This window comes from Alligator mississippiensis, chromosome 5, assembly GCF_030867095.1.
Source record: "Alligator mississippiensis isolate rAllMis1 chromosome 5, rAllMis1, whole genome shotgun sequence".
NCBI lineage: Eukaryota > Metazoa > Chordata > Crocodylia > Alligatoridae > Alligator > Alligator mississippiensis.
This window is the reverse complement of record NC_081828.1, coordinates 77,516,687-77,542,596: the sequence shown is the minus strand read 5'-3', so window position 1 is coordinate 77,542,596 and position 25,910 is coordinate 77,516,687. Positions and strand designations below refer to the sequence as shown.

Sequence of the window (25,910 nt, the reverse complement as noted above, 5' to 3'; positions counted from 1 at the left end):
TGATTGGGCACAAAAACTTTTTTGGCATAATAAGGCATAAAGTGAAGTGTTTATTATTGTCACACTTTTACATCCATTCAAAATAAAAATAAATGTGCCCAAGTCATATTCGAATGAACCTCAATATGTATGTAACTATCTATTGGGATATTTATTTATTTATTTATTAAATTTATAGGCTGCCTTTCCCATCAAGAGAAGCTTATAGAAAGAGAACAGAATAGCTTATAAGACAAGAAAACAAAAAACAAGTAGATGAAATATCCATTGTGTGTGTAACATATGGCAGATGTAGGGGTATTTCTCAATAGATACAGATATATTTTGGTAATATTAAGAGTATATACACACATACAGTTTCTATCCCTGAATTACCTCTGTATTTATAAATATAACATTTTCTTTTCTTTTGCTGATTCGCTTAATAAAATACCAGTTTATATGTGGTATTTCTTCACGAGATATTCTTTTCTGGCTTATTAACAAAGCCTGTTCTGATATTTTCAAACAGCAACAACTATAAATTGCCTGAAGTTCTCTTTCTGAGTGAATGCACAGTATAACATCATCAGCATACTGGGGCTCAGTGACTGAGGTTGGGGTGGTCTTGGTTTTGACTTGTACTCATCTGAGGGTAAACAGCTTACCATCCATTCGGTAGTTTCACTCCACTCCGGCTGGAAGCTTGTTGGTGGTCAGATGTAACATTGTGGCATGGAATATTGAGAAAAGTGTTAAGTTCCATTTTAATCTCAAGGAATCTGTGATAGATCCATTACTGAGAACCACCGCTCACACACCATCATGGAGCACGCAGAGAATGCTGACAACTTTCAGTGGGCATCTGTACTTCAGAAGGATCCTCCATAACACTTCTCAGCTGACAGAGTTGAAAGCTTTTGTGAGGTCAAACATAAACTTTCTGAGCAGTGCTAAGCTGCAGGGTCATCATGGCTTGAAATGCTGTTGACTCTGCTGGGGCCCAGCCCAATAAACTATGTGGTAAATCATGAACCTTTGGCTCTGGATCAATGCCATGCTTTGTTTATACTGCATATATTAGGTGCGAAAGTGCTGCTCAATGTGTGGTTATGGAGTACCTGTGCTAAAACTTGCAGCAGTTTTAAAAAAAGGTAACATGCATCAGTTCTGGATTAATTCATTGTATGGGTACTGTGTGCAAATTGCTACAGCCATGTTTAATTTCAAGGTTATTGCTTTCAAATTTGCTTCACACTTCTTTGTGCTCAGGCAGAGCAGGGGCTGACAGTAAGGATTGGGGGAAGAGGCTGCCAGGGGAAAAAGTTAAGGGGAAGCAGAGAGAAAAGGGGCTACTTGACCCTCCAGATTTATTTTACTTGCTGGAGCATTGGGAGGGGGGTGCAAATTCAAGGCAAACCTCCAATAATTAGTTTATACGCATGGAAAATTATAACAAATGTACAAATTTTCCATATATGGAATCTCATTACCCAGGGGTCATCTTATAATAAAGGTTGCCTTCTATTCAAGCAAATGTGGTAAATTCTTTCTGCTGCAGTGTTGAAGAATTCTCTTTCAACTAATACACTGGGGATAGAGCATTCACCAATGATGTCAGAGACCTATGCTCATTTCTCTTATCTACTTGAAGGTATTTACCCATGTGTACTCTAGCCCCCAGTCTATCCTGTGGGGCGGATAGGATTGCTTTTTCTTGGAGCTGTACTATTTTGAATGGAGTTATGAAATTCAGTACTAGTGAGGCCTTACTTGGTGTACTGCAGTGGTCACCAACCAGTGGATCTCAGTCCACCAGTAGATCTTGGAGCCTCTTGTGGTAGATCTTGGAGCCTCTTGGAGTTGATCTGAGGCTGGGGTAGGAGGCTGAGTGCCTGCATGCATGCAGACGTGCACCCCAGCTCAGCAGGTCAGTCCGTGGGGGAGGGAAGGGGCAGGTGCCAGATCAAGGACCCTGAAGTGAGGGACAGTGCTGCAGAGGCAGGAGCAGGGGTAAGTTAAGTGGGGCCCTGGCCGGGTGGGACTTACCTGCTGTGGAGGCATGCCCCCAAATAATTTTTTCTTCCTCTGCCTCGATCTGCTCCCGACATCCCACACCACAGACTTACCTGCTGGGCAAGGCAGGGGAGGGTGGTGGCAGCACATAGTAGATCTTGGGTTGCTTTTAAATGCCAAAAGTGATCTCCTACTTAAAAAGATTGGAGACCACTGGTGTACTGTGTCCTGTTTTCAATGCCATGCTTCAAGAAAGAGGTGGACACATGGGAATGATTCCAGAAGAGAGCAACAAAAATTATTAAAAGCCTGGAAGCATGGCTTACAAGTAGGGTTCTCCAGATTTCACACCAGAAATGCGTGATGCAAAGGCTTTTTTAATCTTGGAGCCTCCCTCACATTCCTCTCCTAGTGCTGACTGGCAGAGGGGCCCTGTCACTCTCCATTTGCTTCCTGTGCTCGATAGCTTGGAGGCAAAAACTGTGTCATATTTGAAACCAGGTGCTGGCAGGAGCGGTCAATGACAGGGCCCCTCCACCAATCAGCATTGGGTGGGGGGGTGTGAATAGGGTAAACTCCAAGATTAAAGAAGCCACCACGCTGCATACTTCTGGCATGAATTCCAGAGATCCCTACTTATGAGGAAAGGCTGAAAAACTAGGACTATTTGGTCTGGAAAAAAGAAAAAAGGAGGAAGATTTGATAAATTCTTCAAATGCCTCAAGGGCGATTATAAGGTGGGTGGAGATAGCCTTTTTTCTGTGGCTGGAGGAGACGGGACTAGGAGTGACCACTTCACACTGCAGCCAAAGAAATTAGGGTGGAGATTAAGAAGAACTTTCTGACTATAAGGGCGGTTAAGCATGAGAACAGCCGATTTAGAGAAATTGTGGAATCTCCATCCCTGAACATTTTCAAGAGCAAGTTAGACAGATGCTTGGCTGCTATGATTTAGTTAGGGATGATCCTGTCTTGAGCTGGGAGCTGAACTAGATGACCACATGACCTACTTTTTTGATCCTAGTATTTACTGAGAAAGCAAGATGCCTTATCCTAGTAGAACAACATCAGTGATCTTCTGTCTCAGATACTACCAAACCATTCAACTCCAGAAACTCCAGTGCCCCGACCAAAAAAAACAAATGTACAAAAATCTACTCAGAAAACATTTGCATGGGTAGTGCAACATTTGTATAGGTACTGAGACAGTTTTGTTCACCTCTACTCATAAGAACATTTTTATGTTGCTTGATTACTTGAGAGACTGCTCAATATACTACTTCAATAAAACAAGAACCCCTAACCACTTCCAGTGCTCTTCAGGTGGAAACTTCTCATAAGACTATCACTCACTATTCTAACTTAATATCGGCACCAGGGGTTAATGTGGCTCAGTGCTTTGCCTGCAACTAATCTCAGAAATGTACCCCTCCTGCTGCACAGAAGATAGGCTTTCTCTGGCAGCTGTAAATGAGTGTTAAGAGATAAATTACACAAGCCCCAGGCACAGAAAGGATTTCAGTCTACAAGATGTTTGACTGTATTAGGGTGCACTGGAAGGACACAAGATTAAAAAACCAAGTACAAGCCGGATCAAGGTAATTCTTTATACTCTCCCATTATAACTAATATTTCCTTAGGAGTTCAGTGGTTACATTTTTGTAGTCATTTGTCTAAATGTATAGTAATTCTCTTATTTTTGCATGCCTTCGTTGTAGTAAAATAAATTCATCTTCTGAACCTGGGTATCCCGTGGTGAATTGGACAGTATTTCTTCTGATAAAACTGTTTCAGTTCTCAAGGACTATGCTTTTTTCCTGCCTCTGGTCCCTGAAAATAATATCAGAGGAAAAGCAAATATTCTGGTGTGGCAGGAAGTGGGCCTTTTGTAAAAGAGAACTAAACCCACAGAAATTGTCTTGACACAAAGTATAGGTTAGCTGGTTAGTTAGTGAGAGGTTGAGAAACCCATGACAGAGAGTATAAAAAATGGTTAGTAGGTGGCAGAGAGCATAAAATATTCTTGTCTGTATGCCCTATCAAAAATAGGTATTCATATATTTTTTTTAATTTCATGTTAATAGGATACAAATCTAGGAACTCAGGATGCAAGTAATTTATAATTGATTTGCACTTGCCCTTTAAGCAGACTAAGAAGGACAATACAGCAGCTAGGGCTTTAGCTTGAGGCCTTATGAGACCTTGGTTCATTTGCCTGATCTATCACAGATCTCCTGTGTATTCCTAGGCATGCCATTTATGATGACACTCAAAATAAGGAATGTTGATACCCCAGAAGTAATCAGAAAATTATTCTCAGCTGCTGTCTCCCTTGGCATGTACCTCATCTCCACAGGCACCACAGTTGTTGTTGTTTTTTTTAACTTTAAAGCTCTGCTTCTTTGTAAGTGAATAAGTACTTCAGTATTAACAAAACTGAGTTCCTGCCTAAAAACTAGAAGTCCCTAGCCTGTTTCCCCTGTGAGGTTTGATTAGGTAAGCATGCTCTGACTATGCCTACTGCAGGCATAGTAACTCAGGCTTCCCTAAAATGTAGATGGCTGGAGGAGGAGGAAGTGCCCCATTTTGTACAATAGTCTAGTGGTAAGACATTCAGTCAGAACATGTAAAAGATAAGCTGATGTCCCTCCTCTCGCCCTGTGGGGATTCAAGCCCACATTTTTCAAGAGATCAGTATAACTACCAGGCCATTGGGTATTCTGAGGTGAGGGCATTGACGCTGGTCTGCTGTGCTGAAAAGAATTGAAGAGTCATTAGTGGGAGAGAGCAAGAACACGTATTTCCTCAAGGGGGCAGAGAATTCGACTGCAGACATAAGTAGTTCAAATCTGGATGCCCCCTTAGGACACGTCCAGACAAGCACAGTTGTACAGCAAGGCTTCAGCGTGACCTGGACCCAGGTGCTTTCCCAGGTAAGTTTGCAGGGACATGGGGGGGGGTATGGGTGTGGGATGTGTGGGGGACAGGGTCATGGGTGTACAGTGAGGGTGGGGGGGTTTATGGGTGTGGGCGGGAGGTTGTGGGGGGACTTGAGCAGGGGCTGCCACATGTCTGCCCCCCCCAACTGTCCCCTATAGCAGCAGCCAGCCGGGCTGTTGCGGCCATGGTCTGACTGCACGCACAACCCTGCTGGGTGTAGTGCTGCCTCACGTGGACTCTGTGCTGAATGAACCTGACCTGGCCAGGGGCCCAGCCCAGCCCACTAGTGCATGGTTTTCTCGGTCCTGTCCAAAGCTGTACGTTAGCAGGCCAGGCTGGGTTGGGTCCCTTCTGCTTGTACACACACCCCCTGGGTGAGGCAGCACCACGCCACCACAAGGTTGTGCCTGCAGCCAGGCCATGGCTCTGATGGCCCAGCTGGCTGCTGCTGCCACCGCTGCAGGGGGTGAGTGGGGTGGGCAGGCATGTGGTGGCTCCCGCTCAAGCCCCACAACAAACCCATCCACAATTCCCACACCCCCCACACACACCTCACATTCCCCTCCACTCCCCACATCCCCACACAACCCACACCCCCACCCACGAACCCCCTGACACACCCACACCCCTTCCAACCCACCTGCAAACCCCATATCCCCTCCACATCTCACACCCTGCATGCTCAGCTGCCAGACAGGATGGGAGCTGCTGGCGGGAGCTGTGGCTGCAGGGGCAGCCGTCCTCACATCCTGGTTAGCGAAGGGGTCAGGGGGAGCTCAGGTATCTCTTTGATTAAAAAAAAACAAAAGCAAACACCAAAGCATATAGATATTTAGAAATTATTTTATTATGATGATAAAGGCACTGGTAGGATTCCAAATTGCTTTACAGTTGTAAATATAGTAATAAAACATTGGCCAACTGATAGATCTCTCTCTGTCTCTCTCTCTGTCTCTCTCTCCCTCTGTCTCTCTCTCTGTATATAGTGGTCTTTTGTTTTAATTGTAGAAGAACATGGAGTTTGGAGTATTTTAAAGGGTGAATTTGGGCTTTTTATCATAGATTTTGCAGTTTTTAAATAGGGAGCATGAGAATTCCTGCTAGTGAGGCAAGCGGCAGGACTCAAGCAAAGGAGCTTGCTCACGGCTGGGACACGGGACCCAGCTGGAGATGGCTGACTTTGACAATTCAAAGCATGCAACCACAATGAGAACATCTTCCAGGTGATAGCTGCCCAGAAGGCAGGGCGGGAGCACACATGACAGCAGTGCCACACGAAGGCCAACTGTGCAGCCACAGCCCAATGCCAGCTGGCCCAGAGGTGCATGTGGTTCTGCTGCAGTGCCCATGCCACAGCCCATGTGGCTGGGCAGTCACCATCCAGGTCTGGCAGGCATGCAGACATGGGGCTGCAGGTCCAAGGGGGTGGATGCTGTTGCAGGTGGCAGCAGGTCACAGCCAGGCAGCAGCCCCCACTGCCAGACTGCTGAAATGGGTAGAGGGTGCAGGGTCCACTTTGTGTCAGGGCTGCTGCAGCAGTCTAGATGGCATAGGCCTCAGAAGCTCCTGAGAGGAAGTAGCCTTGATCATCTTGCCAGGGCAGCTTTTCATACTGCTTCAGCCAGCAGAGGGCACGTTTTTATACTGCTGGGGCCAGCACGCACAACTCCCCAGCAGAAATTTGTGCTGCTCTTATTTGAGCTGCTGCAAGTGCACATGCCTGCATGTGTGGATGCGCCCAGTGAATTTCATGGCCCATTGTACTGCCCATAGAACTTGGAACATATTTGGTATTATGCTGATGCCTTCTATCCCATTATTACAATACAGTTTTGTTTTCTGAGATGTCTTTATTGGTTATTAAAATAATGCTATGTATAATACAAAATAAAAATGAGCAGTGGGTAAACACTGGGTAAAAATGTACAAATCCCAGCCTGCTGCTCCCCACAGTGATTCTCAGGGGCCTTGTTAAGGGATCTTATTTGACTTGAACATCTGTTTTCCTTTCAATTAGCAAAAAGAATCACATGGGATTATTTATTTTGGGATTGATAAAATGTTCAAGCAAATCTATTTCAGCCATGTCATCATGCTATGGGCAGGTGCTGAGCTGATATAAATTAGACTTGAGATAATGTAGCATCATCTAAGGCTCATGTTAACTACTCATCATCTAAGGATTTGCTTGGCTATTTTTAAAAAAAGGGAACACTACACTTTATAAAGATGGGTCTCTTTATACAACCAAAGGGCAAATGATTTTGATCAAAGATTTTGACCTGCAAATACTCAGTTTCTTGTTATTCCTTAAACTTTTCAAGCATCATTCCTATGACTTCATGAGAACTCCCTAAATTGAATTTATTATGGAGTCATTCATGGTTACCCAGTGTATCAAAATGAATTGAAATTTATTTTTGTTTCTGCTTCAAAATTTTAATAAACTACAAATTTCATTCTCATTCATGTTTTATTGTAAAGATGGATGATACTTTGTGGAATAATTTACTAAAAACTGTGGTTTGGGGATGATCAAAACGATTTATTATTCAGGTGGAATTTGCCAATACTTTGGCATAGAGGGGAATATTCAGCAATTTCAGTATTCTGTTTCAAAGTGACCTAAATAATAAAAGTGGTTATCCCCAAAAGAAAATTAAATGCTGTATTTCAGGTCAAATGAAACATTTTGGCCAATTCAACTGATTTTTCTCTTCATTTTGCCAAGAAAGAAAAACGAGAGAGAGAAATCTGAACAAGTATTTTTCTTGGATTGGCGTAAAACCAAACTTGTAACTCCATTTTTTTCAGTTTGGCCACTAAACTGAAAAAAATCTATTATTTACCCAGTTCTACATTTATTTAATTTAACATGAAAATTTAAAGCCAGGACTTGGACTGATGGATAATTGTACAGAATGCTGTACCACTTTGTTAAAATTAAGTAATTAGCTTAACAAATTGGAACAGAAAAGACGGGAGATCTCCTTTCTAAATGTTTATACTGTAACCTGCCGTTGAAGCATTAAAACTGCTGCAATAGTAGAGGTGTGACCATAAATATTCATGACAGTATTTTGTGTCCTTGAATTTCAGAAAAGCTATAGGTACCTACATTCTAAAACATTCTTAATAAAACTGAGCAAAATAGGCTCTAGTCCATATTTGCACAGATACCAGAAGGCTACTTGTTTCAGTTGAGCAGATGCAACCTGTTTTAAGCCTAGAGGGTTTCAGATATAAAACTTTTCTAAACATACTTGAATAGCTGGTCCACTTCTTTCCCTCCTCTAAGAAAGTAATGGAATGGAGTAAAGTGATATTGCTCTAATTGCTCCCAACTGTTAGGAGAAAAGTAACATCCCCTGCATTTGCCTCTGTACCTATTTGCCTCTGTGCCATACCTGTACACATGCCTGTGCCTTTGAGCAAAGGGTAATTCAGGACTGTCCGGCCCCCAGGCTCCTGGTTCAGGCACCACTTTCCCCATGGCTCTTCTACTGCTGCTGGAGTCTCCAGGGCTCATCCTCCCACCTGCAGCTTCTGCTGCCTGCCCCTGGAGGTGGAGCTAAAGAAGCTTATGGCCAAGAAGCTCAGGGGAATTTGGGAGTGCCAGTGCAGTGCAACAGTGGTATTGACAGCCGCATGGCACGGTGCAGGGGGGGTGATGTCAGGTCCTCATCAGCGCAGTACAACGTGGAAGGGAGATGTCCACATGGTGAAGCATGCAGCTCAGGAGGCACGTGGCCTATATGGTGTGTGACTGGGGGACCTGTGGTCTCCAGCCACTGAGAAGTTAGACAGCCCTGATTTAAGTAAATGCTATACAACAGCCTCATGCATTTGTGCCAGGAAGACAGAGTTTAGGCCACCTGAAAACCTTAATTTTTTAGTTTATGATCTGCAACTTTAATGTTCTTTTAATAGTTTGCTTTATCTATCATGTAATTACTTAAAAATGGAGATCTTTGGTCATTTATAACCATTTTTTTCCTGTGAATTTGAGTAAATGGGACTAGAATTTGGAGCCAGACCTGATAAGAGACTGAGGTGCCTAAAATGTGACTGGACTGGAATTTATGCATCCAGATCCAAAATTGCAGCCCTGAAAAGCCTTGCTGAGTTCTATCAAAGATTAGACTTGGGTACTTACCTTCAGGAATGGGTTCAGAGTGGTGTTGGTGGCTTACTGCTTGAAAAGATGACTGCTTGGTATCCTATTATGAAACAACTAAGCCCCCACATGTACTGTACAGAAACTCAAGGTGCCTGACACTGATTCTGGATTCCACTCCAGGGCCTCAAGGTTAGGCATTGCAGCACCTAACTTTTAAACATGTAAGTCGTTCATTGGCTGTGACCCTTGGTGTAGGTCACTGGAATGCAGGAGCTGGGCGTTCATGATATAATGATAGAACCTGAATCCAGCTGTGCGCCAGGTAGGCCCTATGTGCTGGTGCAATATGGTGCACAGGGCCGTATTATCTGGCCTATGAGCCTCTCCATGGGTCTAAAAATTTGGCAGCAGGGGAGCGGCAATTTACACTGGCACTGCTCCCTCGCCACCGAATTTGCTGACCTGTGGCAAACCCTGAAGGCTCTATGCAAGCTTTGGCCCACATGTCAGAGGTTGAGCCCCTCTGGATTAGTCACAAGCAAACCCTCTCATGGTGCCTAACTGCTGAACAGTGACATTGTTTGACCTCAGTGGAGCTTTAAAGTTATAGAAAGTTAAATGTTAAATTCAGAATCCTCTGATTTTTCCCTCCATTCTCTGCACAAATCAAACTGCCCCAATCTATGTTTTAAAATATCAGTCTGAAAATCAATTAGTCAAGTGGAGTTGTTGCCTTTATGATCCCCAGACTCCAGACCTAATTCTTTATTCCTCTTTCCCTTAGGTACTTTATAAACCTGCATGCTACTAGAGCTGAACAAGACAATAAATGTGAAAATGCTACAGCGTCTGTATATTCCATTAACAATCCCTGAAAAGAAATGTGGCTAAAGTTTTATGCTTTGCATTAATTATGACCTTCAGAAAGGAGCTGTTCTATTACTAATCTCATGAAGTTGTTTAATTTTTTTTATCTTTTGATAAAACATTAACTTACATGGTAGCATTTTTCCCTGATCTCAGGGCCTCTTACTGATAGGACATATAAGCAGCCCCACTGTTTATTCCCATTTATGTAGTATGTCAAATAACATAGAAATAGTAGTGTCATTGATTGGTGTAACATACCATCTGTTGGATGCATTTCTTTATTTCAACAAGCAGTGACAACAGCATGCACTGTACAAAGATATAAGAACACAGAGCAGTGCTATGAGAATACTAATCAACAAATAGGAAGTTAAAAGAAAACCAAAGATACATTACATCAAATGACTGCATAGCAATAAAAGAAGAGCCCTATCCAATTCCTATTTAAGTGAATGAGTTTTTCCTTTGCTGCAAATCAATGAAGGACAGAAAACACTGTAGCTGGCTTTGATTTGTCATACACTTAAATAGAAATCCAAATGATAAAATGTGTGTCATTTTTTTAAATGAATACGTCATGTCTCTTCATTGAGGAGTATTAGTTTTTAGGTTTTCAAATATTTAGACAAATATTCCAAACAGGTGATGTTGTACTGCATTAAAGGCTATTATTCCACACTGAAGATATATATGCAAAGAGAAAGCCCATACAAGAAAGAAGATTCTTTATTGTAGTCATGTGACATTGCCAGGTCCAAGTATTCTGTATTTAGTTGATTGTATGGTGTTTCAACAGTGCCTAAGTATTTATTTTACTTATTTTTTTTGATGTGCAGCATGGAATCTCTCTTAAGCTTCTCTGTGCTTGTACATAATTTTAAAACCTACTGAACTTAATACTTGCCTCCATCATGCAAATCAATCAACCAGAATGACAAGAAAAGTGCCCCACTCTCCCTAAAGGCCCCACTCCATTCCTCTCATGCCTCACTGAAAGATAAGGAAATGAAATGGATCAATTAAAATATCATCTGTCAGGGCTTCATCTGCAAACTCAGATAATCAAGAACATGTAGTGAGGCTTTATTACATTCTAAGGAGTGATAATTGGAGAAAGACATGGTGTACCTGATGCAGAAGTAGCATAACTTCAAGTTATTTCAACCTCCAAGACAGCCTATACTGGATTCATTTAAATAAGAGCTATTTAAACATGATATATAAATTTGTGATTGTGTCTTTTAATTCCTAATAGGCAAAAGTAGGGCATATAATGGCTATGTATGACAAAGTAAAAATGATTTGAAACTTTCACATGGCAGTTTCTTTTCAACAAGTTTTTATTATGTCTTGAATTACAGAAACTCTTTCTTAGGTACATAAAAGAAAAATATGGAGCTAAACTTAAGCAAGGTTTTTAAAAACATGTTAGCATAATAATGCAACACTTCCAATATTAGCAAATCACAGGGAGCGCACCCCACGAGCGGGAACATGTGTATTTGTGCCGCTGCAACTTGTCCTCAGGCACACCCCTGCACGTTCACTCTGGCACACGGCAGATTGTCCTGGGTGGGGTAGGGGAGGCTGGGGCCACAGCTGGCCTGGCCCCAGCAGCTTTATCTGGAGTTCTGGGGGCCTCCTGATGCTGCAGCGATGGAGATCTGGGTATGTGGAGTGGCTGGAGCATGGCTCTGGCTGGTCAGGCTCCAGTTTCAGGCAGCACATGCTGTAGCCATGTGTGCCGCCGCATGTTTTTTTTCTGCATTTTTTTTTTAGATATTGGGAATTCCCAGTATCTAATTTTGCCTCTGTGCTGCATCCTTGCACATGCACTGCATGTGTTTTTTGGTACCTCAAAAGCCTTTGAGGTGCCACAAAGTGCATGTGTGTGCTTGTCTGAATGTGCCCAGCATGGCTGTGAGGAAGGATATAAGCCAAAAGGATGATTTGAGAGATGTGCCTCTCAAAGTCAACACCCCTCTTCTTGATGTAAAGGCATATTGTCTGTTGTAGTGATCAGATAATCAGTTTAATGATAGAAAAGGTCACATAATTCATTTGGGGCCCTTTGCCGTTCCTATAATAGAATAGTTCCCAATAACGTATTGTAAACTATTTTGTTCTGTTTATATTAAATGGCTGAATTGATAACACTTCTACCACTTTCCTCCGGAATTTATAGTTTCATTGAATTTTCATTCTTTACAGCTGCATGAAATATGGAGGCATATGTCTAAAATCCTCTTTTTCCTCCATTTACTCTCTGTTTTTGGTGAAGAAATATTTAGTTATGGAATCTTTCATGGATGTGGGCGGGTGCATGTGTGTATGCACTCATGCATGTAGATACACAGAAAAAATAGGGCTGGAAGAGCCCTCAGGGTGTCACTGAGTTCAATCCATTGATCAAGACAGTGACATCCCTGTCTAAACCATCCCAGTCCAGTGTCTGCTTAGCCTGCTCTAAAAAAAAATTCCAAGGATAGTAATTCCACAACCTGTAGGTACACAGATGTATAATTGTCTGTGTGTGTATGAAGGCAGGCATACCTAAACAGACGGGGGGGGGGGGGGGGGGGGGTTGAAAATTCTTACCTAAGTAACCAAGGAGCATAAAGCCAAAAGGGATTTGTGCTTCTAGGGATTGTCTATTTTGTCTCCATGCTCCACCAGGAATGACTGCCATGACACACATCCTTCCCAGTTCACTCCAAATCCCTAGAATGAGGCAGCATAGCTGGCTTAAAGTGGCAATGAGCATGCACCCTAGTGCTGCTTTTAGGTGCTTTGTCTTTGGTGTACTACTTGGATGAGCAATTGCTCACAGCCACTCTAAAATGGTGGCCTGGCTCCTCTCTAGCATTTGGTGACGTATATCACTTAGACCAGGGGTGGGCAAAATATGGCCTGTGGGCTGGATCTGCACTGCCAACTGATTGTATCTGGCCCATGGTTGGGTGGCTGCCAACTCATAAGATCTAGCCTGCAAGTGGTCAGTGGCTCCAGCTCTGGCTGCCACATGGTAGGCATACAGGACAGTTTCTGTTGCGCAGGGCACGTGGGCAAGACTACTTCTGCCCAGTACTGGCACAGCAACATCAGCTGTTAACCCAGGTAGATGCCCCAGTCCCCACCCAGAATCTGCCAGGTGTGTCCACAGCTGATGTTGGCACCTCCCTGGAGTTGCTTCTGCCGTGTTGGGTGAATGGTGGCATAAACTGCGAATGAGGCTGGCAGGTTCTGGGTGGGGATTGAAATCAGAGAGTGCTACAGTTCCAGGTGGTGGGGAAGGAGGGATAGAGATAGACGATTGGGGCGTGCTACAGCTCTGGGGAGGGAGAGAGAGGGAGAGGACAGGGCAGAGGTGGGCAAAATGCGGCCTGGGGGCGGGATGCGGCCCACCAGGCCACTCTATCTGGCCCACAGGGCCCCTAAAAACTTAGAAAATTAATATTAATCTGCCCTGGACTGACTCTCATGTGGCCCTCAATGGCTTGCCAAAACTCAGTAAGTGGCTCTTGGCCCAAAATAATTGCCCGCCCCTGGGATGCATACTGCAGGTCTGGGGCAGAGGAGAGAGAGAGAGTGTGAGAGGATTGCGGCATGCTAAAGCTCTGGGGATAGTGTGAGAGAGAGAGAGAGAGAGAGAAGTTTGGGGCATGCTACAGCTCCAGGGAGAGGGGGGAGAAGGAGAAAGAGAGAGAGAAATTGGGGCCTACTACAGCTTTGGGGAGGGAGGATGAGAGAGAGAGAGATGTGGCCCTCAAGAGAACACCAAAACTGATTAAGTGGCCCTCCAGCCAAAATAATTGCCTGCCCCTGACTTAGGCTCTTCTGAAAAGTCCCCTGTTAACTCTTGTATTTAGAAATATTGCAAGTTTCAGAAAGATTTTACAAATTTCTAATAAGGGCTCCTGCTGAGATTTCAGTATTGCTAGAACTGCAATGGGCTTTATTCCACATCTGTATATACTCACAGATTACTGTATATGTAAAGCAACAGTGACAACAAGTGCATACAGTTAAGACTGCTTTACACTTTCCTTTTAAGGTCCCCTTTTTAGTGGCTTATCACTGCACCAAAGTTTTCTCTCTGGGGTGAAATTTCTCATTTTGGGTTTCTGCCTCGGCCTGAATATTTTGGAGTTTTTCAGCAAGCATAATTCAGCCATTTCTAAAAATGGAACTAAAACATCATTTTGCTTATGTTAAAAACATCTTAGAGGTATTTTGTTTAGAAACTTTAGCACCTTTTGAGCAACGAAGCATTGCAAAGCCCCCCCCCCCACCCCCGGTGCTTTAATTCTGGCATCTTCTAACTTCCAACTGCTTAACTCTGCAACCTGGTCCTTCTTGTCCTATAATTCAATGTGTGTATGTGTGATAACGTAGTAACTCAGTAAACTTGAATATACATAGCAAAAAACAAAATTACAACCAACTAGTTTACATATTAGATGCCTCTTCCAACTCAGTATAACTATAACAAATCTATGAAGTATGGGGAAATCTGCAGCAGCATATTTACAACAGTGCTTTGGAAACAAAGTTGATTTGCTGGTTAGCAGATGCAGATCATAGCTGATGGATTCACCTGCTGCTACACAGTAAGAAATCCACTAGAGCTGTGAGAGTGTCAGTTGCAACAAGCTTAGTGCTTGAATTGTAGCTATTACTTTCCCTTAAATCAATTTGAGGTTCTCTGCTCTTCTCTACAATTGAGAATTCTGGGAATACAATTTCTGAAGATAGAATTAAAGCAATGTAGATGGTAGCACAGACTACAACCTTTGTCATAGTTCTTAACACTACATTTCCCTACCCTAATTTTATGTAGCTTACTTAGTTGAGGAAAAAGAATGGTGGGTTCTTTATGTTCATTTGTAACGCTGAAAGCCTTCTGCTTGTCAGATGGTAATTTTGAAAGATGGAAAGATTGTAATTAGGTACAAATTTTGTCCAGGTAGATCAGCATATCTTTGGATGTAAAGAAAAAGCACTACTTCAGTTGCTTAGGAACAGCTGTACTGAATCAAATGTGAGATCCATGTCACTCAGTATCCCGTCTGTGACAATGGCCAGAACTTGAATCAGAGTATAATTACCTTACACTGACTAGAGTTCTTGCACAAATGTTCCACCTAACTTCAGTGGATTCATGTGGGATGCAATGTACTCCTCTTCAGAAAGAAGAGTTAGCATGTGTTTTGCTTTATATATTTGTAAAACAGGGATGTACGCTACGTCTTTATCTGAAAAAGGAGACATGAAACTCAGTTTTGGGTCCTTCAAGAATATTATTTAACTGAAATGTCCTATTTCCCACTGCCCCTGTTCCTAAAGGCAGCAGAATTCAGGGAGTGCATAGTGGCTGGGAGCCCTTGCCTTTACAAGGGACCTGTCAAGAGGGAGTGGTGCTCTCAGAGAAAGATTATTAGATTAAGTGGCCCAGATCCTGATCTAGGTTGGTGATTCCTCTTTTAAGAAAAAGCTTCTTTTCAGGGAACACTGCTTAATTTTAGAATTTTCTTCCAGCTGTAGTGGGTCTGGGGCACAATTTAACTGGGGCAGAACTCAATTCTCCACTTAAATCCCCCATCGCAGGTCTGCAGCAGGCTTTGGGTGTGTCACGTGACAGATTAGGGAGGGAGCACAGGGAGGGAAGCAGATCAAATGGGGAGCACAGGGCTAGTAGCAGAAAAAAGAACAGCAGATCAGGAGGAGGAAGATCAGAGTGGCACTCAAGAGTACAGCACTAATTTATGGCATGCCTGCCAAAAAGGTTGGTTCTTACTGGGTTAGTTTCAAAGCTGGCAAGAGATAAATTCCTGGCATGTATATTTTAATTCATTCATGTGTCCAGAGACAATGTGACACTTGGGCCTCGGACAAGTCCCATTACCTCTATATTCCTTGATGCGCTTTGGCTATGGACAGGTGAACGGATAGGGACAGCTCAAGGTATAAACCTCAAGTAAACTGCAGTGTGGCAGCTGTGACCAAGTATGTGTGCTGTAGCTCTGAAAGTGTGAGAGATGGCAGGCCAGGCACTGAAAGGCAGGCATTGGAGAGCTTGAGAAAATTACCACCCAGATTTGTTCAGAGCTAAATTTCTCACTGCTGAGGGGCAACAAGACTTGTAAGGGTTGTGTCATGTTTGTGGATTGCCTTGGTCCACATGAAGCCATTCAATGGTTGGTCTAATAAAAGATATCAAATTCACCCAAGGAACCTTGTCTGCCTATATCCCTGGCCTTTACCTTTTCTACGGAGGCCTTGATCCATTGTAGCTGAAAGAATTGAAGTATGAGCTTAAAATTAAGCACAGACTGATTTCCATGCCTGGGGGCAGGGTGTGGGGATTTAATTTCTGTCCCTGAATCAGTAAGGGCAGAGAGGGACCCTCTTTCACTACTTTGTCTCCCTTGCAATGGAAGATCTGGATCTGATAAACTAACTAAATCTGAGATTCACTCGCTTCTGTGGACAGCAGCAATTATCTTGAATTAATGGCCTGTGTGCCCTTCTTGCAAAGAAGGCTAACAGCACATTGGGCTGCGTTAGCAGGAGCATTGCCAGTAGATTGAAGGAAGTGATTCTTCCCCTCTATTCAGCACTGGTGAGGCCACATATGTGGAGTCCTGTGTCCAGTTTTGGGCCCCCCACTACAGAAAGGATGTGGACATGTTGGAGAGTCCAGTGGAGGGCAACAAAAATGGTTTGGGGGGTGGGGGATGTGACTTCTGAGAAGCTGAGGGAAGTGGCTGGAGAAGAGAAGACTGAGGAGGGCTTTAATAGCAGCCTGAAGCATGAACACCGTGTGCCCCTCCCCCAGCCTCCGGGAGGCACAGTGAGCTCCTACAGGTGTCAGCGGTGGTGCTGTTGGCCGTGGGAGCGTGGTGATGGCAAGCAGGGAGCTCCCACAGGTGGCCACGGCACTGTTGGCAGTGGAGGGCAGCCGGTAGTAGCCAGTGGCGGTTGCAGACTGCCTACAGATGCTGCCAGCGGCGAGGGGGGGAGGGGGTGGCGAGTGGCGACCACTCAGTGTCAACGGCGCCTTTTCTCAGGGGGTGCCGCGCCACGCTCAGGGGTGCGCGTGCACCCCCTACACGTCACCAATAGCCTGAAGGGTGGTTGTGGAGAGGCTGGAGGAGGCTGTTCCCAGCAGCGGCAGATGACAGAACAAGCGGCGATGGTCTCAAGCTGCAGCAGGAGAAGTTGAGGCGAGACGTGAGGAACAAACTTTCCCACGAGGAAGAACTTTCTCCCGAGGCGGCGGCGAAGCGCAGGCAGAACCAGGGGCATCTCTGTCCGCGGAGCTTTTCAAGACCCGGCTGCACAAAGCCGGGGACGGAGCTGCTGTGAGAGGGGGCGGGACTCAGAAGTCCCTCACAGCCGGCGGGGCAGCAACCGCACTCCCACTCCCACAGCCCGCCCGCGGCTAGGCGGCGCCACTGCGCAGGCGCTGCCGTGGGGCGGTGGGGCTGCCCCGCCCCGCCCCGCCCCGCGGTGAGGTCACTCCCCGGAGCTCTAGTCCCCTGCTGGCGGGCGGGCTCCGCCAGGGGGCGTGCGAGAGCAGGGGCGGCCCCCATCTCACAGCAGCGCAGCCCGGGAGCAGGCAGCGGCGGCGGCTGGGGTAGTAGGTACCGCGGGGCCGGGGGAGCCGGGCGGGGTAGGTGCCTGGGCACGGCCCCGGGTGCGGGCGGCGGCGCTCCGGCTTCCCGGGGGTGCAGCCCCGGACCCTTCATTGTCGTAGCGGGGGTCGCCGTCTGCTCCCTGCCCACCCCCCGGGCGCGCCCTTCCTCGCCTCCGGCCTCCCCGGGCGGCGCCCCCTTGGTGCCCGCCGCTGCCCGGCGCCCGCAGACACACGGGAGCCCGGCGGGCGGGCAGCGAGCTCCGAGTCTAGCCTCTGCTCTCAGCAGCACCATCCCCACCTACCTCTCCCTGGCCCAGGCTTTGTGTAGCCTCCCAGGAAAACCTCCCAGGATGGATGTGCTCCCGCCTCTCTGGGGTAGCCTGTGCCTGCGCTTTCCCACCCTCTTGTGAGAAAGTTTTTCTTGATATCCCACCTCAACTTCGCCTGCTGCAACTTGATCCTGGACTTGCTCAGCACTTGCTGTCTGTCTTCACTCTCCCCTAATTTTTTCTGTCTTTCGGGGTGGCTGCCCCCTTTTTTGCCCTGGCACTCACAGGCTCCAGGTTTGCTGCCTGTCCTGGGTTGAGCAGGGTGGCTGCAGCATATAGCTGCTTTTGTAGCCTAGCCTGTGTTTTTTCTCATGGCTGGGCCGGCACATGCGGCTCGTGGTCGCTCGTATGATGTGAACAGCCCAACACGTTGGTATTGGCAGCGTCTGCACTTGCGGCTTTGCCAGAGGTCAGGATTTCTCAGGGTGATATCATTTATTGGACCAGCTGTGCAGTCGGGATGGAGTTAGACCTGCTTCTGAGTGCGAGGCATTCTTCATCAGATGGTGGTGACCTGACGAAAAACGTCTTGCATTTCAAGCCTGCCTCCCTCTACCCCAGGTTCACAGTTGGTCTGATAAATGATATCCCACTGAAAAATCCCTACCTCTTGCATCATTTCTGGATCATCATAACGACATCATTCTTACTAATTTGAACATTCAAAACATTATTTTCTGATAGTAAATATGGACACGGATATGACATAAGTTGTTATCAGTATCTTTTAAAAACCTTAACTTTTAGTTTTTTGCCTCCTATATTCAGTTTGGGAGAGATCACTACTTGGTTCTTGTTCAGAAGAATGTCTGTAAATGAATGAATGAATGAATGAATAAATGAATAAAAATAAAGGGTCTTTTAATGCTTGGGCAGTTCTCACCCCAAAGGAAACAGCTGCCAAACAAGAGAGTGAAAAGAAAGATGAGATCTATTAGTTTAACCTGCAGATTCTGAATAACTACTAATGAAATGCAAATATTACAATCTTGGTAAGGTTGACATCATCTGGTACAACTGTGGCAAAAATATTTTGACTGGTAGAAGATAAATATTTATGCAACTGTTTAAATTGCACTTCTTATTTTAAATTTTTAGGAAGTAGCATACACAGCAATTCACAAAATTTATTTCTTTTGAAGACTTGCCTGTAAATGTTTGATTTATCTTTCTTTTTGTGAAACAGTTATTTTAATACAAGAGACATCGGATCTCATGAAGTTTCATAAACACTGAAGTACTTGGCAAACATTTTGTAAAGTGCTGGTCATTGTCATGTTTATTCATATTTTAAAATGGAACAGTGAGTTGTAAAGTTCACTTGTATCACACTGACATTGTGCTTTCCTAATGAAAGCCCTGTAAACTATCTATCTGTCTTGGCTTTTGAACTTTAAAAAAAAGTATGAACCAAGACTCTCCAGCAGTTGGACTGAAGTAACCGAACTAAACTCTTTTGTTTATTATCAGTCGTGTCTGGACAAATGGCATTGTCCTTTACAGTGATATCAGTTTAACTCATCAGTTATTATTATAGCACATTGGTCTCTGTAACATGGCTTACTTGGAAAATATGAAATTGGAACAATTTTATTTATTTATATTTATATATTGATTTTTATACATATATATGTTTATTAGTACAAAAATCATTTTCATGAGACGCATCATATTTTCTCTGATGCATTACACCACAATTTTTGGACAGCAAAACCAGTTTTAGGATTTATGTTCCCTGTTTTTGTCTGATTTATAGTGAAGCAATTTTCATTACGTTTCCAAGTCTTGGGCCACTATTTTGCTTAGGATTTTTTTTTTAAGGTAGTAATTTTATGGTAGCTCAAAAATGATTGTTTTTGAATCTAATAAGAAACCACAATTGCATTAAGTGGACAAAACAAAAATATGTTTATTAGTATTTTGTATTTCCTTACTTCATTAGTTTGCTAGTGATCTTTAATGTGTGGTAACTATCCATCTGAGTCCTTATCCACATAAAATGTTGAAAAAGGAAGAAACTAACAATTAAAGTAGTTGCTGGCAACATTAGCTTTTTTTTAAAGCTAAAAAATGCTTGTGTGTTAAGAGTTTAGTGTAGAATTTTTCAATTTTATGGGCAAATGATGCTTTATACTCACTGTAGAGTGGGGGGGGGGCAACTTTTTGACAAATGTATCACAAAGCAAGTGCTGCACTCTCCTCAAGTGTCCCTGGGGTCAATTTTGCTTGCCCAATCTGTTGCTTATATATCCCTGCACGATCTGTTGCTCTCTTTCTGTCCTCTGCCCAGTTCTCCCTGCCCTGTTTGCTGTTGTGTCCCTTGCTTCTTACCCAATCTGTCACATGTCAGAGACAGAGGTCGCCTGGTACACTTCTGGTACACAGGCCACAGATTGGCCTTTCCTAGTATAGAGAATAGTTTGACAGTTATGTACAGTTATATTGGACAGACTGTGCTAAGGTGGACAGTGGAGAAAACAATGTGTTCAGTTGCTTTCTTGGTCTTTGAGTTTCAAGAAAACTTTTTTAAAATTGTGTTTTTGTTTTAACTTTATTCCTGTTACTGTAAATCTTTAAGAGAATTTTGACTTCATTTATCATCTCCTATAGCATGTTTGAATATTGTGACTGTTGTGTTGTTGCAAGCAGAAGCAGGGGGTTTTTTTGGTGACATCTTCTTATTGGACCAACTGTGCAGTTGGGAGCCCTGGAGAAAGGCACTTTGTGCCTGAAAACTCATCTAGCATCTTTCCCAACAGTACAGCTGGTTCAATAAAAGCTGTCACCAAAAATCCCTTGCTGCTTTCATATTTCCTGTACCATCGTAGAAGCAATGTCCCAACTCCACTACTGTTTGAAACGAGCAGTTTTGCAGTTTGCTGCACTACAAAAGCTATAAGGATAAGTCCCCAGAAAGATTCGGGCATTGTGATACTGAGCATCTGAACACCTAACTGAAGTGCTTGCTTTCTGTGGTGGAATGGGGTAGTGTTAAGATAGGTGTCTATAGTTCTCATATAGTGCCAAATGGCGGTTAAAAATGGGATTCAAAACATCCAGCATGCTATAATGGAATCTGCCTAATTTAGTGCATAGGGAACGTTGGAAAGGGAAGGAACCTATTGCTTACCCCTCTTGACTGTGGAAGCACCTATGTCAGAATAGGATTTACAGCTGAAATCCTGGTATGTAAAGTATTCCTTTAAGAACATGAGATTACTGTTTTTCTTAGCTGGAGGAGATGGTGGTGGTGGTACTGCCTTTTTCAGTTTCCTGTTGCTTAACATACATTAGTAAGTGATCCATTGTTTAGTAATGGCTGCCTTGGATCCAAACAGGTAGAACTGGCTTCTTTAGGCTGCAGCTAGCTTGTTATATATCAGGGTGCTTCCATTTGAACAGAAGATCACTTGGGTTAATCAGTATGATTACTTTCCTTAGCCTTTTGCTGATACTTCAAGGAATCCCAATTCAACATGGAGAATAGAAACTGTGCGGATAAGGAGTTAAGAGTCCCAATGGGATTCACAAGACAAAACAGAATGCTTCAACTTTTGTCACTGTGTGTGTTTCGATGGAAAATAGTTCACTTGAAGTTTTTCAGATTGGCTCCAATTTAACTTTTCTGCACTTAGACATTAGCAATAACCAGATCTGTGTGGCTAAGTAATATGACTTGGAGACATTAATGTATGATGTGCTTAGTGTGCGGGCCAGGCCCCTAGCCCGCCCTCGTCGCCATGCGCGGCGGTGATTCCGATCCCATTCTGGCCACCATGGGCAAGCCGGGAGCGAACCAGGGTCGTACCGGACCCGTCTCCGGTGCACGCGGGCTGTGGCCGTCAGCCCGGACACGCGGGGTGGGAGAAACCGCGGGATGGTCTTGTGCACGCGAGTTAGAATTAGTCACGGAGGTGTAACGGTTGATTGAAAAGATTGTTTACTTACACCCAAAGATGGTATCGGTGTAGGCTGGATAGGTTTCCAGGCACAGCTCCTGCTTGAACCCTCGTTGGAGGACTCTGACAAGACGATTGCTCCCATGGAGTTTGCTAGGCTCCGCGGGTCCGGTTAAATTGAGTTTGAAAAGCTTCCCTGGAGTTTGCTAGGCTCCGCGGGGTCCGAAATTATAGGAAAGGGATACGTCTAGGATTGTGCTCGGCGACGGGGAGAGGCGAAAAGCAAAAACTCCGTAGGCTCGGTTCTATTGCCTCTCTCTGCCTGCTTAGGGGAGGCGTGCCGGGTCCGCGAGGGTCTACAGCGCTTGGAGATTTTCACACAGAATATCTCTCTCTCCTCCCTCCCCCAGTGTTCGTGGAGTCCTCCAACTTGGGCGGAAACCACACAAGCCTTATGTACGGCTAGCAAGCCAATCGCTAGCCGCCACGTGTGCCTAAATTAGGAGTCGGCCAATAACATGGCGTGGACTCTAATACAAATGGCGGGAACTTCTTTGTGGCGTGCATCACTACGATGCAAAAGGAATGCACACTGCAAAGAAGCTACAATTTGGCGGGAAATCCCCCGCTGCACCAGAGCTCTCTGTAGCAGCAGAGAACTCCACCGTGCAAAGAAAGCAACAAATTTGGCGGGAAATAATTTAGCAGTGCCGAAGTGCGCACACAAACAAAAAATCACAACTTTGGGTTGTGACATCCCCCCCTTGCTGAGAGCATAGCTAAATTGTGCCATACTCTTCCAAGCAATCTAAAATCCGTTGTGATCGTCCAACGAGTGAACAAGCCATCAAACAAATATACAAACATAAAATTCGCTGTCCTGGGATCAAGTTACATAACAATCAGGAAATAATAACCAACACAAACACATAATCTGATTCATGACAAACACTACACGATCAGGGCTTCAGTGGGCGTCGTAACGAAGTCGTACGTCAGGCCCTCACTTCTTCCGGTGGTGTCATCCCTCTTAGGGCTTCCCTTCGTCACGTGCTCTGAATTCTGGATCTGTAAACAGAAAACTCTCAAAACAGATTAATGATCTGATTCAATAAACTTAAACAATCTTAAACGATTCCTATGGCTTAATTAGACAAAATTGTCGAAGATTCATCATCTGGTTCTTCTAAATAACGGAAACCTAACTCATAAGCTAACTGCCATTGGCCTGTGTCCCCCAAAATTCGAAGCTGTCGCTTGTTAAGTCTGGAATGTTGTAGGAGAAATCCAAACATGTATCGCTCCTCTAGGGTTCTCGGTGGCAGTGGTGGGAGATCGGATCCACGTCGTCTGGTGCCTTGAGACTTGGTCGGGTGTTGACAGTCCCGATCATAAGACAGTCTTGGCTCCATCAGGATGCGCAGTCTTGGCAATTCACAAAGAAGATTGCTCACGGGCTGGTTTACCATTGGACTGAACAGAATTCGAAGAACGACGATATTCTTTTGTCCGTAGATCTCGAGACAACTGTCTAGGCTGTGAGAGGTTAGTGGAACGGTTCCAAGATCTTGCAAGTGACGGTGAGGCCACGGTCTTATTTGCTGGAGCAATGTCAGTCCCAGCGCACATGCTCTCGGGTTCCAAGCACAATATGAGACACCAATCATTGCCAGCATAAGGTGATCTGCGCCAGTATATTCGGGCCGTCCTGCATGCCACACGTGGGCTTTTTGACTAATCAGTCCTGCAACAAGCGCTGGCAGTGGAATAGGCCAGTGAGTATTACACGTTATCATGTTGATGTCGGTGACATGTCCTCTACTCCACGAAACTTGTCTGACTAAGAAGCTTGCTTCTTCTTGGTTCAGCAGGTCGGATCCAAGTTCCACGACTAAACGTCCTAACCATACAGCTAGAGTCTCTTCAGGTTGAATCTTTGATGCTCTACATAAATCCTGCAACTCAGTTCTGGTGCGAGCATAATAAGTAGTAGCAACTCTATTCGTCGTTGTTGTAGGACAAGCTGCTCCTTCGGGAGATGATGCTATCAAAGGCTGAACTGCTGCCGCGGGGGTTACTGCTGCTGTTACTGCTTCAGGCAGGAGGGGCGGATGCTCCCCTCCGCTTGACTCTCTCCGTCAGCAGGAAGGCGTGGTCGGCCGGGATGCTGCTACGTCGCTAGGCGGGGTTGCCGGTGACGACGCTGCGTCGATGGGCGGAGTCGCTGACCGAACTCTCGCGGGTTCGTTAGAAGCTCCACCCTTCTTTTCCGGTTCTTCCATGCGGTCTCCCTCTTGCTCGGCGCCATCTTGGACTGGCGTTTCAGGCTTCTTTTTCTCAGCCGCTTCTTTGACCGATCGGATCGCCACCTGCAGCTGGGCTTTCAAACTGAAGTTTCTCTGCATTAGATTCATTATAGCACGAATGGTTGCACTACCTTCTCCCCCCTTGTCGTACTGCAAGGCTATTCTTTCATCCGCGGGGCGCTTCTCCGTCTCCAGGTCTTCACGGAGCTCGGATGGAAGCTCGCGACCCCGTAATCTAGACATTACCATTCCCGGGGAGAACGGGCCGATGGGCTCCGGTTCTTCACTCTCCTGAGCATATCGTAGGCATCGGGCACACTCCCGGGTGAAAGTCGGGTTCGTTTTGCCCGCCGGGTTGGGTTCGGCGAGGGACACAGTATCGAGGGGCCTAAACAGGACCCGCTCATCTCTCATTATACACCCGAACGCCGCAGGGAGCAAATACACTTCCCTATCTTTCGGGGTTCCGTCTTCGGAGATTCCCTCTTCTCCTTTTAGCGACAAATGGCTGCTTACAAATCTTTCACCCGTTCTGCCCGCCTGGTGGTAAGCGATATGGATCTGTAGTTCTTCAAAATTTTTCACTTGGCGTTGGTTATCGCGCCAAGGGCAATTCCTAACTAACTCTAACTCAAGCGTGCTCTCTCTTAATTCTGTCTGAGTAGTTACGTGTGCACTCTCTCCCGATCTTGATCCCATGTGCGAATTTTCTCCCAATCTCAATCCCATCCTCGTTGCCATGTGCGGGCCGGGCCCCGAGGCCGCCCTCGTCGCCATGCGCGGCGGTGATTCTGGTCCCATTCTGGCTGCCATGGGCAAGCCGGGGGCGAACTGGGGTCGTACCGGACCCGTCTCCGGTGCACGCGGGCTGTGGCCGTCAGCCCGGACACGCGGGGTGGGAGAAACCGCAGGATGGTCTTGTGCACGCAAGTTAGAATTAGTCACGGAGGCGTAACGGTTGATTGAAAAGATTGTTTACTTACACCCAAAGATGGTATCGGTGTAGGCTGGATAGGTTTCGAGGCACAGCTCCTGCTTGAACCCTCGTTGGAGGACTCTGACAAAACGACTGCTCCCACGGAGTTTGCTAGGCTCCGCGGGTCCGGTTAAATTGAGTTCGAAAAGCTTCCCCGGAGTTTGCTAGGCTCCGCGGGTCCGAAGTTACAGGAAAGGGATACGTCTAGGATTGTGCTCGGCGACGGGGAGAGGTGAAAATCGAAAGCTCCGTAGGCTCGGTTCTATTGCCTCTCTCTGCCTGCTTAGGGGAGGCGTGCCGCGTCCGCGAGGGTCCACAGCGCTTGGAGATCTTCACACAGAATCTCTCTCTCTCCTCCCTTCTCCGGTGTTCGTGGAGTCCTCCAACTTGGGCGGAAACCACACAAGCCTTATGTACGGCTAGCAAGCCAATCGCTAGCCGCCACGTGTGCCTAAATTAGGAGTCAGCCAATAACATGGTGTGGACTCTAATACAAATGGTGGGAACTTCTTTGCGGCGTGCATCACTATGATGCAAAAGGAATGCACACTGCAAAGAAGCTACAATTTGGCGGGAAATCCCCCGTTGCACCAGAGCTCTCTCTAGCAGCAGAGAGCTCTACCGTGCAAAGAAAGCGACAAATTTGGCGGGAAATAATTTAGCGGTGCCGAAGCGCGCACACAAACAAAAAATCACAACTTTGGGTTGTGACAGAACAATCAAGGTAGCTTTGTCTTCTACAGAGGACAAAAAGCAGCTTTTCCTTTTAAGTCTAAGTTTCTTTGTGTTCTTCTGTTAAACTTGCAAGGGTTTTTTAACTACCACATTTACTTGAG

At 45.3% G+C, this 25,910-nt stretch overlaps 1 protein-coding gene across 5 annotated transcripts in view; it reads left to right on the top strand.

Moving 5' to 3' along the window:
• PTPN3 (protein tyrosine phosphatase non-receptor type 3) overlaps positions 1-25,910 on the top strand; it is a 312,280-nt gene that overhangs the window by 56,661 nt on the left and 229,709 nt on the right. Inside the window, exon 1 of one of the 5 annotated variants that reach the window (XM_019485755.2) lies at positions 17,475-17,567. The exons of 3 other annotated variants lie outside the window; for them this stretch is intronic. The gene's annotated coding sequence lies outside the window, so the exon portion shown is untranslated. Of the gene's footprint in view, positions 1-17,474; positions 17,572-25,910 lie in introns of those variants that run through there. One more of the 5 variants, XM_014602725.3, reaches the window with a different exon arrangement.